The 16,228-nt window shown below is 41.8% G+C and overlaps 1 protein-coding gene and 1 pseudogene across 2 annotated transcripts in view; both read left to right on the top strand.

Moving 5' to 3' along the window:
- Positions 1–16,228, top strand: part of PDZRN4 (PDZ domain containing ring finger 4) — a gene marked incomplete at its 5' end in the record, with an annotated part of 346,998 nt that overhangs the window by 244,971 nt on the left and 85,799 nt on the right.
- On the top strand, positions 3,964–5,106 carry LOC311579172 (DNA-directed RNA polymerase II subunit GRINL1A-like; annotated as a pseudogene). Its single transcript has one exon. The product of its transcript is annotated as a DNA-directed RNA polymerase II subunit GRINL1A-like (transcript).

Raw genomic sequence — 16,228 nt, 5'->3', positions numbered from 1 at the left:
CAGCTCCTGTCTTTACATGGTTGAAGGCGGGCCATCAGGCTTGTGAAGGAAGTGGCAAGTGACTTTCCCCACTGAGCCTTTTCTCTTTGCCCCTTGTCTTCATCTTTGTATTTCCCTTTTAAGGAAAAAAATACCAATTTAATTTTTTTCCACTAAGCTCACAAAGACTTCAAAGACAAAATATCAAGAAGAGAAAAAAATGACTATATGTCTCTTTGGAGGCTTTCTTGGATTCTTATGGCACCTCAGGACTTTTGGAGAGCAGGATATTAAATATTTCTTTTCCTTTATCAAAGCAGTTGGAGAGAAGAGCGCGAGGCTGGGGTTTCTCCCACCCCTGTGTGGGGAGCTTTAGATAACAAGTAGCGTTGATGTGTGACATGCTGCTCCTTTCTAAAAGCGTCAGGCATATTAAAACACTCCTATTATCTGTGCTTAGCCTCCAGCCTCCTTTAATGATTCTCCCAGATCTTGCAAGAACTCAGACTAAATCGACTCTAGGAGTTCAAATAGTGGAAACACGTTGTCAATTAATGGTCCTTGTCAGGACCCATAAATTATGGCACCTAACTGTTAGCCAGTTTTATATCTCCTAACGGTACTTGGGCAGCTCATTAAAGCATCTTGCCTTTGCACTGAGGAGCTTCTCAAGAGAAAAATCAGCCAATCAGATAGATCTCTGGGTCCAGTAGCACACACACTGCATTTCCATGGGCACAGGCTTCTTCTCTGGCATTTGAATGTATGTTGTTTTTATCTAAAACTTTTATACTTGTTCTTTCCGATATCCCAATCTTAAAAGATACCCTTTACAAGAAGTTAGATTAAAACACAGAAAACGATATGTCTGTAAAATACTGCTCTCTCTTTTGTTCAGATATCAATGAAGTTTAGCGCTCTTTTTTTACATGAGGATACTGACCTGCATAATTGAAAGGATCCATAAATCTTTTCTTACCACCATATGAGACTCTAAATGACAGCTGGAGATAAGCATTTGCAAATCCATGAGATATGAGCAAACTTGGGAGGTTTCTCAAATTGGAATCATCCTGTCTCAGAATCTGAACCTCGAATCAGTTTGTTTCCAGGAGAACTGACTAACTAGATTGTACTAGTTCTATTTCTTACTTTAGTAGTCAAGAATGTGGGGACAAATCCTGACATCCACGAACAAACTATCTACTTGAGATATGATATTTAATGTCCTTGTCTTGTGTCTCACCTACCCCAAAGCACAAAACAGAGAGAGGATATTATGCCACGATGAGAAATGAACACATGCAAAGAACATATTAAACACTTTATACTAGGTATGTGCTACCTGATTGCTGACTAGCATTGTTTCCTGTGTTTTCTTCTCATATACTAAAACCCTGACTGATCAGGGAATATGAAGGCCAAACAGTTCGTAATAGATATGGTGAGAGATCTGTCTGCAGTGTCGTCTCTTGGAGCAAGACTGTGTGCCCTACTCATTGGAAATGACAAGACTGTAGAAGTTAGCTGTTTCTGTGAATTAAACTTGGTATGGACATGAGAGCTCAGGAAAGTCCCAGAATGCCATGACTCATAGAAACTGTTACTAGTATATCATCTCTGTCTAGACTTCCCCCTACCTCATTTAATTTTATTTAAAAAAATGTGGGAAGGGGAATCAAAATATCCTATCACTGAAACAGAACTGAATCAGTGTTTATGAGTTTATAAAACCATGATAATTGTAGCTGACTATTTTTAGTAAAAGACAAGGCAGGCTTGTGTGATACTGAGAAGCCAGAAACCATTTCTTGGATGGGAAATTATGGTTTGTACTAGTCTTGATATGGAACTTGAGACAAGGCAGGTTACCTACGCCAGTGCCTTTCCTTGCTATGATTAAATCTCACCAGCAAAATTTAATGAGAACTATACTGAAAGGTATGCTACTCAAATTTAAGATGTAATACTTTAATAAATTAAAAGTAAGGGGCCAAGGAAAGACTCAGACAGAGAAACATGTTCTGTATAAGCATGAAGACTCGAGTTTGGACTCCCACAGTCCACACAAAACAGCCAGGCGTGTTGACACACACTTGAAATTACAATGTTATGGAGGCAAAGACAGGAAGACATGATAAGCTCACTGGGCATCCATGAGCTCCAGGAACAGTAAGAGAACCCTACCTCAAGGAAGAAGCTGGAAAGGGTTTGAGATACATACTCAACATGGACCTCTGCTCTACATGTGTATGTGCGCACATGTGCGCGCACGCGCGCGCACACACACACACACAAAACCAATGAGGCAAAATTCTATTTAGAGAGAAACCTGAAAAGCAGCAGTAGCTTTGTCAGTATTAAGTAAAAAATCAGTCAATGGTTTCCATCAAACAAAACAATCAAATGTCACAGACCTATGTTATAACATTGTACTATTTGTTAAGGAAACCTTTATTTTATATTTCTGACACTGGAAATTTTCAACTATAGTCTGGACGACCACTTGGCAGAGATGTTGTGAAAAAGATTAAAAAACAGAGGCAGTGTAAATACAGTTGCTTCCAGTCCCCCTCCCCCTTTTAACAGTGTAAAATAAAATAAAATATGTGCTGTTTTTATTAAAGACAGTGTCTGAATCCCACGGCCTTAGTGGGATGGAGAGGCGCTTCAGTAGTTAAGAACACTCACTTGATCTCTTACAGGGGTCCTGGATTGGGTCCCCGGTGCACATGGTAGTTTGCAGCCTTCTGGTAACTCCAGTTAAGAGGATTCTGATGCTTCCTCTTGGTTCCTGAAGGAACTGTATGCACGCGTGAGATGCACATTCATACATGCAAGCAAATCAACCCATACACATCAATTTTAAAAAGAGATCTTTTTTCATTATATTGGTGTGGTGGTTTGAATGAGAATGCCCCCCCCCTTATAAAATGTGGTCCTCAGCTGATAGAACTGTTTTGAAGGATTAGGAAGTTTGGCCTTGTTGGAGGAGGCATGTCACTAGAGGCTGACTTGATTTCATAGAGCTGTTGATTCACAGTGATCCCTGCTGTCTCATGGTTGCGGATCAAGATGTGAAAGCTCACCTGCTCCTTCATTCTGCTTATTATGGACTTTAGCTCTTTGAGACCATAAGCCAAGTTAAACAGAAAAAATAATCTAAGGCACTTTGCAATAGAAAATTTGGGATACACTACAGTTAGTCTTACGTTATTGTCAACCCACTGTCTTCAGGTCTCATGGCATTCATCTCAAAATACTTAACTTTTAATAATGCGTAGTCTAAGGATGTTATTGCAACAATGACATTAAACAAGGTTGTTTGTGTTTATTCTAGTGACAGTTAAGTGTTTATTGAGGATTATTTTATGATTCGTATCAATATTGAATGAGAAATAGAGATTCTACATCAAGGTAGGAGCTGGGAGGGAATAAAAGAGAAAGAATAAGTCAGAATAGAACAGAATGCAAATAATGACAATATTAAAAACAAAAATATAAGAGAGCCGTTCAGCTCAAAGAAGTGCTCCTCCGGGAAAATAATGACTCCTGTTAGTGCACCAGAGTCACTGCAGGCTGCAGAGCCTGTGCCCGCTGTGGGCTCCACCTGAGAACCCTGCCCACCACGCCAGCTGCAGCTGGTGCACAACGTGCTCGATGCCCCGGAGCTTCGAGCCCCCAGCTCCCAAGGACTTGGGTTCCAGCGGAGCTGCGGGAGAGGCTGGGGCACCAGGAGAGACTTTTGCTCAGTGAAAAATTCATTTGCAAATTGCCCGACAAAGATAAAAAAAAAAAAAAAAAAAAAAAAAAAAAAAAAGATTTCAGATACCGCTGCCAACCTGAAAGCTGCCTTTGCAGAACGTGAAGAGGTTGGAGTGCTAAGTTAACTGTTTGACCCTGTTAGTGTAGAATGTAAGCTAAGGCAAAAAAGTAACCCCAAGAGTTGCTACTGACATAGACCAAGGCCAGAATTCTAACCTTATGCTTGATCCTTTGCCATTAATTCCTGAATGTTCCTCTGTAAACATTAAATCCTCTAAAGAAACCTCAGAAATCGGGGCCCTGCACATCCATCTCACTCACAGAGAGAATGAGACTTTGGAGGTTGGCTGTCCAGTGAACACAGGCCCAGCTCCCAGCAGCAGAGCCAGAGCACCTCCTCTGAAGTGAACCAACAGCTTCCCCAGTGTCCTGTTTCAAGCCAAGCGGGAGATAGTTCCAGCAACATTGACAGTCTGTTTATCACTAAGTCACAAAAGATCACAACGTCAGACCAGGCTGATCCCTCAGACAAAAACACCAGCGCTGACAACTTTCCAAGGCTCCAGAGCGCGAGTTCTAAGAAGCCGCATTACGTGGAAGTGCTAGAAACGGCGAGCCAGAAACCCAGTGCCTCCTCCTCATAAGTTTAAGACCAATGCGTTACCCACTCAACAGTAGAACTCACCATGTCTTTGTGAGAGGGGGTGGGGGTGGGGGTCTCCTTCTGTGATGCAGAGCTAGGCAGCATCTTGATGACATCACAGCAGCGCGCCTCCTTCCACTCCACCACCTGCCTGCACAGCTGCTCTCTATAGAAGAGTCGCTGGCCCTGCGGGAAGAGCCTAGGCAGAATTCCGGGGAGATGCAGGCAAAGCTCGCAGCACAGAAATTAGCCTTGAGACTGAATATTAAAATGCAGAGCTACAACCCAGAAGGGTAGTCTTCAGGGAGATGCCGAGACGTGAAGGATGAAGACGAGGCCCAGTCCTCGGATGAGCGCTGGGAGACCTGGAAAGATGACTGACTGATGATGAGCTGTTACTGCTTCATATCAAACTTCCTAACAAGTATCAGGATCAGTGTCTGACCTTGTTGAGGGATAGCGTGTTTTTAAAGTTACACAGAAGTAGCTATGGAGTAAGAACCCGGTTTGTCTTTCAGAAGATGATCTTCGTGAACAGTTGACTATTTGAACATTGCCTTAGGCCGTATTGTATTACAGTTTTGCTGTGTGTTGTGTGTTGGTCTGATAGTTTAGTGTGGTAGAGCACATTTTTTCTTTACGATAACTGCTTTTTGTTTATTCTTTTTTTTCTGAAAGTATTTTTATTTTATATTTAGATATTTTCCTCTTTTTATTGAAAAATAAAATCATTCATATTACATCTCAATTGCTATCCCATCCTGTTCATCCTCCCATTCCTCCCTCCCTCCTGCTTTCACCCCATTCCCCTTCCCTATGACTGTGACTAAGGGGGACCTCCTCCCTCTGAATACGATGCTAGGGTATCAAGTCTCTTCTTGGTAGTCTGCTATCCTTCCTCTGAGTGCCATCAGGCCTCCCCATCAAGGGGACATGGCCAAATATGAACTTTTTGTTTATTCTTACTCTTATCAAATAGCATGGCTTGCATCCCTTCTGGTGAAAATACTTTGTTATCCTAGGCACCTACAATGCAATTAGGGAGACCTGGTTCCCTCTCGAGATGGAGCAGAGAAAAGAATGGCACACATGGTTGCGTGGAGTTCCTGAGATGCTGGAGGAGGAAGTAATACTGTGTAAGACACTCGAAAATATTACAAGAGGGTATGCTGGCTGCTCCTGTCTGGGGTGCCAGCTGTCTTCCTGAGAGGACAGGGAGCCCTTTGAGAGGCACTGGATGGGGAGGCTCTGCACTGGTGTGGTGAGTGCTCTTGGCTTCCAGTGGCTTGAGCTCAATGCTGTCTTAGATGATAGGTCCCTGTACCAGATGCTTAGGTTTGGTAAGGAAACTGGTGTTTTTCTAAGAGTTACAGTTGCACTGTCAGTATGTTGCCTTTTCCTTTTTTAAACCCAAAAATGTGTTTATAGGTTGAAGAAACCTCAATCTCATGTATGTACACATTTGTGTGGCTTAAAATGATTATATACGATCGTTTCCAGCAAAGATAACAATATGTTATCAAAAAAAGCCCTTTGTCTATTATGTGGAACTTGTAAAGAAGAAATAAAACACCAATCAGAGCATATATACAAAATTTATTGAAAGGCAGCTGGGAGTAAAAGCTCACATTCATAATGCTACCTAGCAAGCATGTGGTAACTTTGAGGTCATAAAGCCCCTTAATGAATCAATGGTCATGGTGGCTTCATAAAGCTAATTAGTGGGTGCTTGGTGACTGAGGTCAGATCTCAGTTTCTTGAAGCCATTGAGTTCACAAGAATGCCCAGCAAGCATGTGGTCACTATGGTAAATGTGTTCCTTGCTCACCTCTCAACATTCACACAGTCTCTAGTCCCTGTCCTGGCTGTCAACAAACCCATCAAAAACACTTCTGCTCCGAGCCTTCACGGCTTGTGGTTCACTGCTCAGCTTAACCAGTTGGACACAGGAACATTGCATTTTCTCCTAATTAAATCATTGCTTACACTTACTTAATTACATCTTTACTTACTGAGTACCAAGAGCAAAAAGGGTGGCCCCTTTCCTCTCGACCTTCTCATGATCACTGTTTGTCATGGCATTTGACATGTAATTATCTTCCAAAGATACTAAAAGGAATTGAATACGCATGCCCTTTACTGTTTCTTCTCCGTTGTGGGTGCCAGGAGGCCGGGATTTACTCTGATTCACTTTCTGATACTTCCTTAGTGTGCAAAATAATTCCTGGCACAGTGCAGGTAATTTATGAATGGAAACTGAATGGAGGTGGGGGGGGGGGAATAATCTTAGGCTCAGAAAAAAACATTTTTTAATTTTCCATTTTAGTATTTTAGTTGTTCCGATAGGAGCATAATATTGTACAAGAAAAAGGTCTCAGTGTCTGATTATACCTTAAATTATAGCAGTTTTAATGATATCATTTGCCTTCTATTCTTTTGTCATTAACTCCAAGTAGTCTAGGACTTGAACTACCAGGCATCTTCAGCTTTGTATTTTAAAAAGTTTAATACTGTAGACTCTAAAAAATAAAATGTACAAATACCTTAACGTTAACCTTTTAAATCTAGAAGGAATTTCATTATACATGAATAAGAAACAAGCCTGATGTTTCCTTATACCACTATCCAGGTTAGAACATGTGACGGCCTCAACTGCTTTAAAACAGAAGCCCTATTTCCAAGGCACTGGTGTCGGGCTGGAGAGGCACACAGCCTGATAGTCTTAGAAACACACTCTGTCTTCCCCAGACTCACCGGAGCCAGCAACCATTGCAAGGTCCTCACCTTGTGCGAGTCAGCACAAAGCAAGGCACATCTAGAATAGAACATGGAACCTCAGGCAGCTTAAAAACAACTCCCAGGCTAATACTCACGAGAGGGCTTACTAAGCTATGCCTAGGCCACTCTATGGAGGAAGACATGGAAAACGCAATGGTATCTATCTAGTAATAAATTCAAGGACTGAATAAAATAAAGAATAACACCTGTTAGGGAAAATTATGGTAGCACTGTTTATTTAAATAATGTAGCTGTGGTGACATAGAATTCAGGAATCTCTGTTTGCTCAATTGTCCCCCCATGGCAGCACCATCAAAGCATGACATGAACCTTTTAAAAGACAACTCAGGTGCTTCTCAAGTCCAGTGACTAGTAGACCAGTTGTCTGGAAGTCCTCTGAGAAGAAACTGTTGAACCCTGGAGTCCAATTCCGGAAGAGGGTCGCCGCAAGAGACCACTCAAGTCACACAGGCTGGAGGTATAGGTAAAATTTATTACACATCAGAAGTCCCAATTGTTGATGTGTCAGAATCCCTCAGCACTCAGGAGGCGAAGGACCCCGAGTAGCTGTTACAGGCTAGTTTTAAAGGCAAAAACCACAAAGCAGGCAGGTGGGGTCGATGGTCTCCGGTATCCTGATTGTTTAGGGAGAAGAGGGAAACTTTTGAAACGTTTTTGTGCCAGTAGGGACACCTGGCCTGGGACAATTTTGTAGTTATCTATTCTTGGAACCAGGGGCTGGGTCATCAAGTCAAAAGTTCAAGTTCCCAGGCTGTTAGCCGGGGTAGGAGTCAAAATGGCTACTGCATCGTCTTTTCTAATTTCTCAGAACCAACATGCCCCCAGCCCTTCCTGGTGGTGGGAAAGAACCTAACCAGCTCTTAGGTAATGTTGCCCATTATTTTACTCCGATGTGTTCCAAAACAGTTTCCCATATAACGTGACTGCACCTAGTTATAAAGCACGACTTGTTTTACATGGAGAGGGGTAAATGTCTACCTTTCAATTTCTATCGTAGGCATTAGTCTCATGTCAAATTAGGTTTCTGTTACACTTGGCACTTTTCAACCAAAATGAAGGAAAACCAGGCTTAACAGGGGGATGGATGTAGGGGTTCGCAACTGGACACAGTATTGCCTTGAGGGGCTATGTGACCATGTGTAGAGACAGGTGGTCATAGCCTGTGGGAGAGGCCATCTGCTCCTGGAACCTAGCGGACGGAGATTTGTTGGGCTCCAGCCCACTGGAAAAAATCGAATCAGGGTTCACCTGAAAGAGGGAGTGGGGATTGAAAGTAGGATACAGAGACGTGAGAAATAACGAATCAAGTCAGGACATTTCTGATCAAGATTCACTTTATTGCCGACTAGCAGGAACATATATAGAGCAAGGTCAATAGGATCTATTCTAATCTCACTCACCCTAGCCTCCGGGCAAGAATACAATAGCCCAAATCACTTCCCTATAGAATTTCCTAGTTCTCTGAGTAGTTCCCTGTAAGAACTTTCTAGATCCTCTGGGTGGTTCCAAGTTGGGACTTCCCTATTTCTTTCAAAGGTAAATAGTCCAAGGATAGCCTGGAACACAAGACCTCATGAGGCAAAGGTCAGCAACTTGAAGGTCACAGCATACAGCCTAAGCACAAGATTTCTGACATGGCAGAATTTGGCATGGCTTCTTCCTACAGAGATTTGGTCCTGTGTGTCCACAGTACGTAGATAGCACTGTCCCTCATTTTACAAAGGAGGGAGCAGCCTAGCACAAAATGCTGCAAATGCCACAACTGAGAAAGCACAGCCTGGTGGAAATTGTACTCTTCAGGAGGCAGTTCAGTGACATGGAAATCGTTACCACAGTGGGAAAGGGTTGTCACCAGTGTGGTGAGGGAGCAGGTGAACTTACCTCAATATGTGAAACCAGCCTCTAAATGTATCGTTTTATTTTCAGGGTTCAGACTTCATCCTTTTTGAATATTCCCAGTTTTCCCTTTCAATATAGAACTCTTCTCTTGCTATTTGATTAATCTAGGACATTGGTTAATTTTTTTTTTTTAATGGCGTCATCAGTTCTCCACCTGAGCATGTCACAGGGGACAATTGTTTTGTGTTTCAGCTTCTAGAAGACTTGGACATACTTGCCAAAGCTTGACAATCATTAAGAATTTGTGTACCATGACCACTGATTTTGGCAATGAGTGTTTTTTCCGTGTGAATATAATATCCAATTTTAAATTAGCAATCATTTTGTATATGCTATACAGTGATTAATTAACTAATCCAGATATTATTTGGAGGACAAAGGAGAGATATTTCCTGTGGCATAAGAAGAGTGCTGGAAGCCAGTCAGAACTTTTAATCCCAGATTTACCACTTGAGGTATGACCTTGGTAAAAAAAAAAAAATCAATTAGACCAATATTTATCTCTTATTGGAGATGTGGATAATACTTAAATCTCCTGTGGGCAGTGAGATAAATGCTGGTGAGCTAATTAATTTACAAATTGTGGGATAGGTTTTAAGTGCACTAATACCCCTCATCTGAAATGACTTTGCATAAATATGAGACATTGTGGGACTGAGGGCTCCACAGTGGGAAATCTAAATTTAACTTTGGAGAGCATTATAGAATCAAAATGAAGACTCAAGCCCTCATATCACTAGTCCAATGCCCTTTTTAGGATGATGTTTTACTCTTCAGATCTGTACAATAAAAAAAAAAAAGCCAGCACGCTCTCTCCACATGTGTAAATATTCCATGGGTGTAGTTCACAGATACACTGATAACCATTGACTGGAATCCTTTGCAGTTTGTGTTGATTTTCAAGCTCTCACAGTTTATCAATTTATATTGCTTTACTCTACATATATGTGACTCCCACATTATTATTTTATAAATGTTAATATATAGAGAGATAGAGAAATGATAATTAAATTAAGAATAACCAATATGAGACAAAGTAGGAATTCAGGAAATTTTAAAACTAGATATATTTTCTCTAATTCCACCCCATTACAGAAACACCGTCTCATGAGCTCAGCAGTGTGCAGACACTCCTCTCGTCAGGATTCTCACACCAGTAGAATTCTGAACTTCCGCTGTGCAAATTGCCACATTTATTGCAAAATATTCTTACCACATCCATAGTGGTGGTATCTTACCTCTCTCAACCCATCGTCTCAGTGTCAGCAGCAGACCTCAGACTTCAGCCTAAGTCATTAGAGGAATCATCTCAGAGTTTGAAAAGAACAGGGCAGAATAGGATTCTGCACACAAAGTGACAGGTCATCGTTCACAGAAAGAATGGGTACTGTCAGGTTCTTAAACGTGTCCTTATACCGAGTCAGCACATTTGGCACTTTACTATTCTATGTCACACACACACACACACACACACACACACACACACACACACACAAACATGGGCCTCATCCTTTCTCAAGATGATGTGAGTCCTCAGGCGGGAGGGGGGTGGGGGGGGGTGCGGGGAGGGGGGCGGGGGGTGGAACAGATGAAGCTTTGTTTCTATTCAATGGTTAAGTGACACTTTTGTGGAAAACTGAGGTAAATAATGAAACCATGATTCCTGACTTATACTATCTACTTTTTGCTGCAAATCTAGAAGAGAAAAACCTGGCTGGAGAGATGTCTCAGCAGGTAAAGGAACCAGCTAAAACCTGAGTCTAATCCCATGGATCTACATGGCTAAAGGCACGCACCCGTGTGTGTGTGTGTGTGTGTGTGTGTGTGTGTGTGTGTGTGTGTGTGTGTATGTGCGCGCGCGCACACACACACACACACACACACACACACACACATGTAGAATTAAAAGAGAAAATGCTATTTTGTGGTTTTAATTACTGCTAACACTTTTTGTTCTCACTGGAGACCACAGACTGTATGCTATGGTCTAGACAGGTAAGCACCAAATACATCAGTATGTTTCATAAGAGCTATCTTTGGCCTTGCGATATTAATGGGGGCCTTTGAAAACCCCACGGAATTTTCTTTCTGTGTTTTGTTCTTTTCTTTGGTTCCTAGACCTTCATTGTGCCCACTAGCATAGGCTGAATAAAATATTTTCACTTGATATAATTTTAATGACCTGATTCATATCTGTTTCTTTCATACATATTCATATGAAGGCCACATAACCCCCAGAAAAATGGAACCTATGTTATGAATTGATTAGCGTGTTAAACAGTCATATCAGATGCATACAAAGTAACATGGGCTCCATTATCTGAAATGATGGGGTCGGGTTTTTGTTTTTGTTTTTTGGTTTTTTTTAGGTTAAAGCTTTATTTATTCAGCAACCTGTAACTCCTATATCATACATAACAATCTTAAAATATTAAAGGCAAAGTGATAGTTACAGTTCATGTCATGAAATACCATGCAAGAAAGGGAAGCGTACAACCTAAAAGTGATTCATTAGACTGTCTCTTTTCTATGAAAAATTCTTAGAATTTAAAACCTGTTTTGGTGACAATGAAAAAAAAAAAGGAAGCCTTAAATCATCTGAAACGTGATTACTTAAGGAAGCCTAATATCTGAAGCACATGACTACTTTCCAATATGCAATCTGTCTCACAAAATTTAACAAAAGCATCACAAGAGCAAACATGTACTATGCTATGCATGAGTTCTTGAAAATCAGAGGTGGGTGGGTGTGCATGTGTGTATGCATGTATGTTCGAGTGTATGAGAGCACATGTGCATTTATGTCTGTGTGTTTTTGTGTGTGTGAGCCTGTGTGGTGGTAGATATGTGCATGTATGTATGTACATGTGAACACGTGTGTGTGTGGATGCATGTGTAAGCACATGTGTTTGCATATATGTGGGGGTTGGCAATTGTGTGTGTGTGCAGGCATGTATGTGTGTGGAAGCATAATGCAAATTTACCTCTGTATTTAAAAGCTACATTACTTTCAGGAAGATGACAGTTTTCATCCTGTGATTTCAAGTTGCAGGTAGTGGAAATCCCTGAGCCTCACTCTGTTCTCTAAAAGAGAAGTATGGAAAGGATCTGTCTAATGCTGAGTCTGACCATCTCAGCAATCTTTTCAAGATGGGGCTACTTAAAGCTCTTTAAAGTATGAAATTCCTGCCTCCACCCTCACCACAAAAGGGATCAGAATTCACTTAGCATTTTATCTGCCACCTCCTTTGGATTGTTCTTATACGTTTGAAATGTCCAGGTCGTTCTGGCATAGCTGCTTAGGCTCTGCCACTGTGAGATGACATTTAAAGGGCGTGAAGGAGATATAGATAGCACCCTCTCTAAATAAACAGAGCCAGCCTTGCCTAGAATGCTGCTGTAGGATGCTGGGCTCTCTCTTGCTCTTTTGTGCATGCGGCAATCTGCAAATCATAAATTCTGTTTCACAGAACAACAATATTTACTACCAGAGGAAAATAGATTATTAATTACAGCCAAAGGCTGCTTTGATTAAATATACAATTAATTAGCTATGCTAAGCTCATCCATCCCAAAGCTCCTAATATTTTCAGCCCGATGATTCTTCTAGTACTTTTAATTAAAATTGTTCTAAAAAGCCACAAGTTAGCTGCATGTGCACTTAAACTGAAGTTCTCTCTCGGCAGTGTTTCACTGCTTTCCGTATGCCACACAATTAATCTTTAGTGATTAAATGTACATAAAATCATCAGAGATGCAAAGCAATTTGTGCAGACATGGAACAATGGAGAACTTTTACCAGGCCTTTGCCAAGACCGTTTTTATCTGCTGGAAATTCTTTCAAAAGCATAAAGATGTTAATTGTTTGAAAGAAGTAAATTTACGCAATTTGCCCTTTTCTACATTCTTCCAAATACCGCAAAAATAAAATAAACAGAGTTCGTACCGAGACATCTCGTGGCAATTTAAGGACACAATGACTCTATTTGTCATTGCAGTCATCCTGTTTTTGCTTGTTCCCAAAGGCATACATAGAGCCTAGTAAGACGTTCTCCTCACAAAAGACGAAGTATGGATGACAATCTCATAATGATGCTCCTTGCCTACACAAAACAGTAGGGAGAGAAAGCCAAGTGTCAACAAAGTGCTGTTCCCAATCCCGTTACCTAATTGTTCCGGGACAACCCAGATGGACCCAGAACCCTGAGTGGGTACAGGTTTGTCCACAGCCCAGCTGCTGTTCATTGATGCTCTTTCAGTTCTAGTGCCTCACTGACTGTGTCTACTACAGAAAAAAGCATGCCCGCCCAGGTACTATTTCCCTGTGTACTTTGCCCCTTCTCTGAGGCTGTCCCAGCTAACAATGGCATGCCACATATGAATTAGGGTGAGACTTGAGCAAGGGTATCTCAGTGTGGAAGACATTCTAATGTCTCATTCAAAGAGTGCAGGTTGCTATTTTAAATAAATTTTTGTTTTTATATTTCACAGCATTCTCTTTTTAAAATGTGCATTCCTTTTATGTGCGCTGTGCACATGATTGGATGTGTGGGAGTGTGTGTGCGTATGTGTGTGTGTGTGTGCGTGTGTATGTGTGTGTGTGTGTGTGTGTGTGTGTGTGTGTATGTGTGTGTGCAGCACATGTGTCCAGTGCTCACAAAGACCAGAAAGAGAGGTCATACTTCCTAGAACTAGAGCTCCAGGAAGTTGTGAAGTGTCCAGTACGGGTGCTGGGAATAGAACCCGGAACCAGTGGAAGAAGAGCAAGCATTTTTATCTGCTGAGCCCTCCCTCCAGCCCTTCCATCTTTTAGGAACATGAGTTTGCGGAAGTGCGGAGGAGGATGTTGAGAAGGTTTGGCCTGTGGCTGTCAACGCTTTGGAACTCCCCTAAAGACCCGGCCTTTCTAGAGTGGGTTCACATCATAGACTCAATACTACGAGTAACAGAATATATTCAACGGCAAAACTGGTTGTTGGAGATGATTTAAACTTCCTGCCTCTCCTGGGAGTGTGGCGACTTGTTCAAATTTTGCCCTTGTCCTTTCAAATTAGCATGAAATACCGTTCCGCCTGTAGACTCTAGGGTGGAGCTGCCCCTGGTGGGTAAGCAGGCCATCTAAGTTCTTGCTAGTGTTATATCTCTTGTTCTAAAGCTTTTACATACCCAGTTTGGTAAATTTTATGCCCCACATGATATATATTATTTTGAAAGATGCTCTTAGAAAGCATAAAGTAGCTCCCCAGAAGGTAGGAAGTCCTCACGAATCCCTTCCTCACCATGGGAGCATGTGGATGGTCACCATGGTAGCATGTGGATGGATGGTCACCACAGTCTCCTAGAGGTCTTGTCTGGGTGCTGAAAAAAACAATGTTGTTGGATTTTGTTGTTTTGCTTGCCTTTGCTGCTGTTGTTGGCTTTGTTGTTTGTTTGATTTCACAACCATTTGTGTTCTCTTACAAAGATCAGAAAAAGATTTTTCCTCCAAGGGTCACGAGCATGTTCCCTTTTCTTTAACACAATAGGAAGAATGAACGGCTGTGTGGAAACCTTTAACTACTAGCAGCTTTTTACGGGGTTGTTTAATTGCAGTGAAGTTTTTGCCTTTGTGAACACTTTGCATTGATTTCAGCGCCGTTTTCCTTGTTTGTGCCTTCTGCCTTTTCATCCTGAGACCTGTTCCACATCGCGCTATGTCTCCAGCAGAAATTCTCATTAAGTTTGAGATAGTTGGACTTGATACGTCAAAGGCTCAACAGATAGGTTATTAATAACCACCTGCACGAACTACATTATCTTAGGAAGTGAAAGGTCAGGGCGTAGTGGTTATCCTACCATTTCATCGGTGGACTCCTCTCCATGGACTTTCTGTCATTACTCACTGCTTATAGAGCCACTTGAGATATAAAATGTCTTCTCGTAAGGGAGAACTCCCACAATTAGCCAGGAGGCAGCCATTAATCTTTTTAAACAGCTTAGCTTGGAGAAGAACAGGATGCTCGGTGATATTCACCAAATGAATTGTTATGACAGTGATAAAGTTGGTGATACCAATTTGGGATTCTTTTGTGTGTGTGTGTGTGTGTGTGTGTGTGTGTGTGTGTGTGTGTGTGTGTGTGTGTGTGCGCCTACGGGGATGTGTGTCTGCGCATGTGTGTGTGTGTGTTCTTATGCACACAAAAGGGAAAACAGCAATCTGAGGGCTGAGAATGTGTTTTCCTTTCTTTTCTTTTTTTTTCCCAGTGACAGGGTTTCTCTATGTAGCCTTGGCTGTCCTGGACTCACTTTGTAGACCAGACTGACCTCAGACTCACAGAGATCCACCTGCCTCTGCCTCCCAAAGTACTGCAATTAAAGGTGTGCACCACTGTGCCCAGCTAGAATGTGTTTTTCTAAAGGTATACAAAAAAGAGGAGGGCACTAGAGACAGCTCAGCGGTTAAGACACTTGCTATTCTTCCAGAAGATCTGAGTTGGGTCCCCAGCATCCATTTGAGGAGCTTTATAACCTCCTGTAACACGAGCAGCTTCCACACTCTTCTCTGGCCTCAGGTGGCACCTTCACACACGGTGCATGATCTCTCTCTCTCTCTCTCTCTCTCTCTCTCTCTCTCTCTCTCTCACACACACACACACACACACACACACACACAAAACTTTAAATATTATTAAAAACTCAGAAAGATATTGAAAACAGAAACAAAACTGGTAGGAAACTCTTCACCAAGCAATTTCTTATAATTATTTAGGAGATCTAAATGATTACAGCATAAATCCATTTTTAATTAATGACAAAACAATATTTTTGGAACAGTTCAACCTGACATGATTTTTACTCATCAGAAAGTTCTAGGATGACAGTTAACTAATTGAGATTCCTGATTGGTTAATGTATAGAGAATAGGTGCCTGCGCAGTGCACAGCCCTAAATGGGGTGTCTGTATAATACCCCTGCTTGCCAAGGCACAGGGAGCACCAGGAAGCAAAGACAGAAAAATTGTACAAGCCGGTGGTCAGGAGAGACTGGTGCAAATTAGTGCACCTGTGGAATCAGAGCATCTGTGGCTGCTTGTACAAAAGCAGAATAAAATCAAGCCAGTCCGCATCAGTATAGGCAGTTGAGGGGCTCCTAAGGTCACACCCC

This window comes from Acomys minous (assembly GCF_964271855.1).
Source record: "Acomys minous genome assembly, chromosome: 12".
Taxonomy (NCBI): Eukaryota; Metazoa; Chordata; class Mammalia; order Rodentia; family Muridae; genus Acomys; species Acomys minous.
This window is presented reverse-complemented; position numbering and strand designations above follow the sequence as displayed.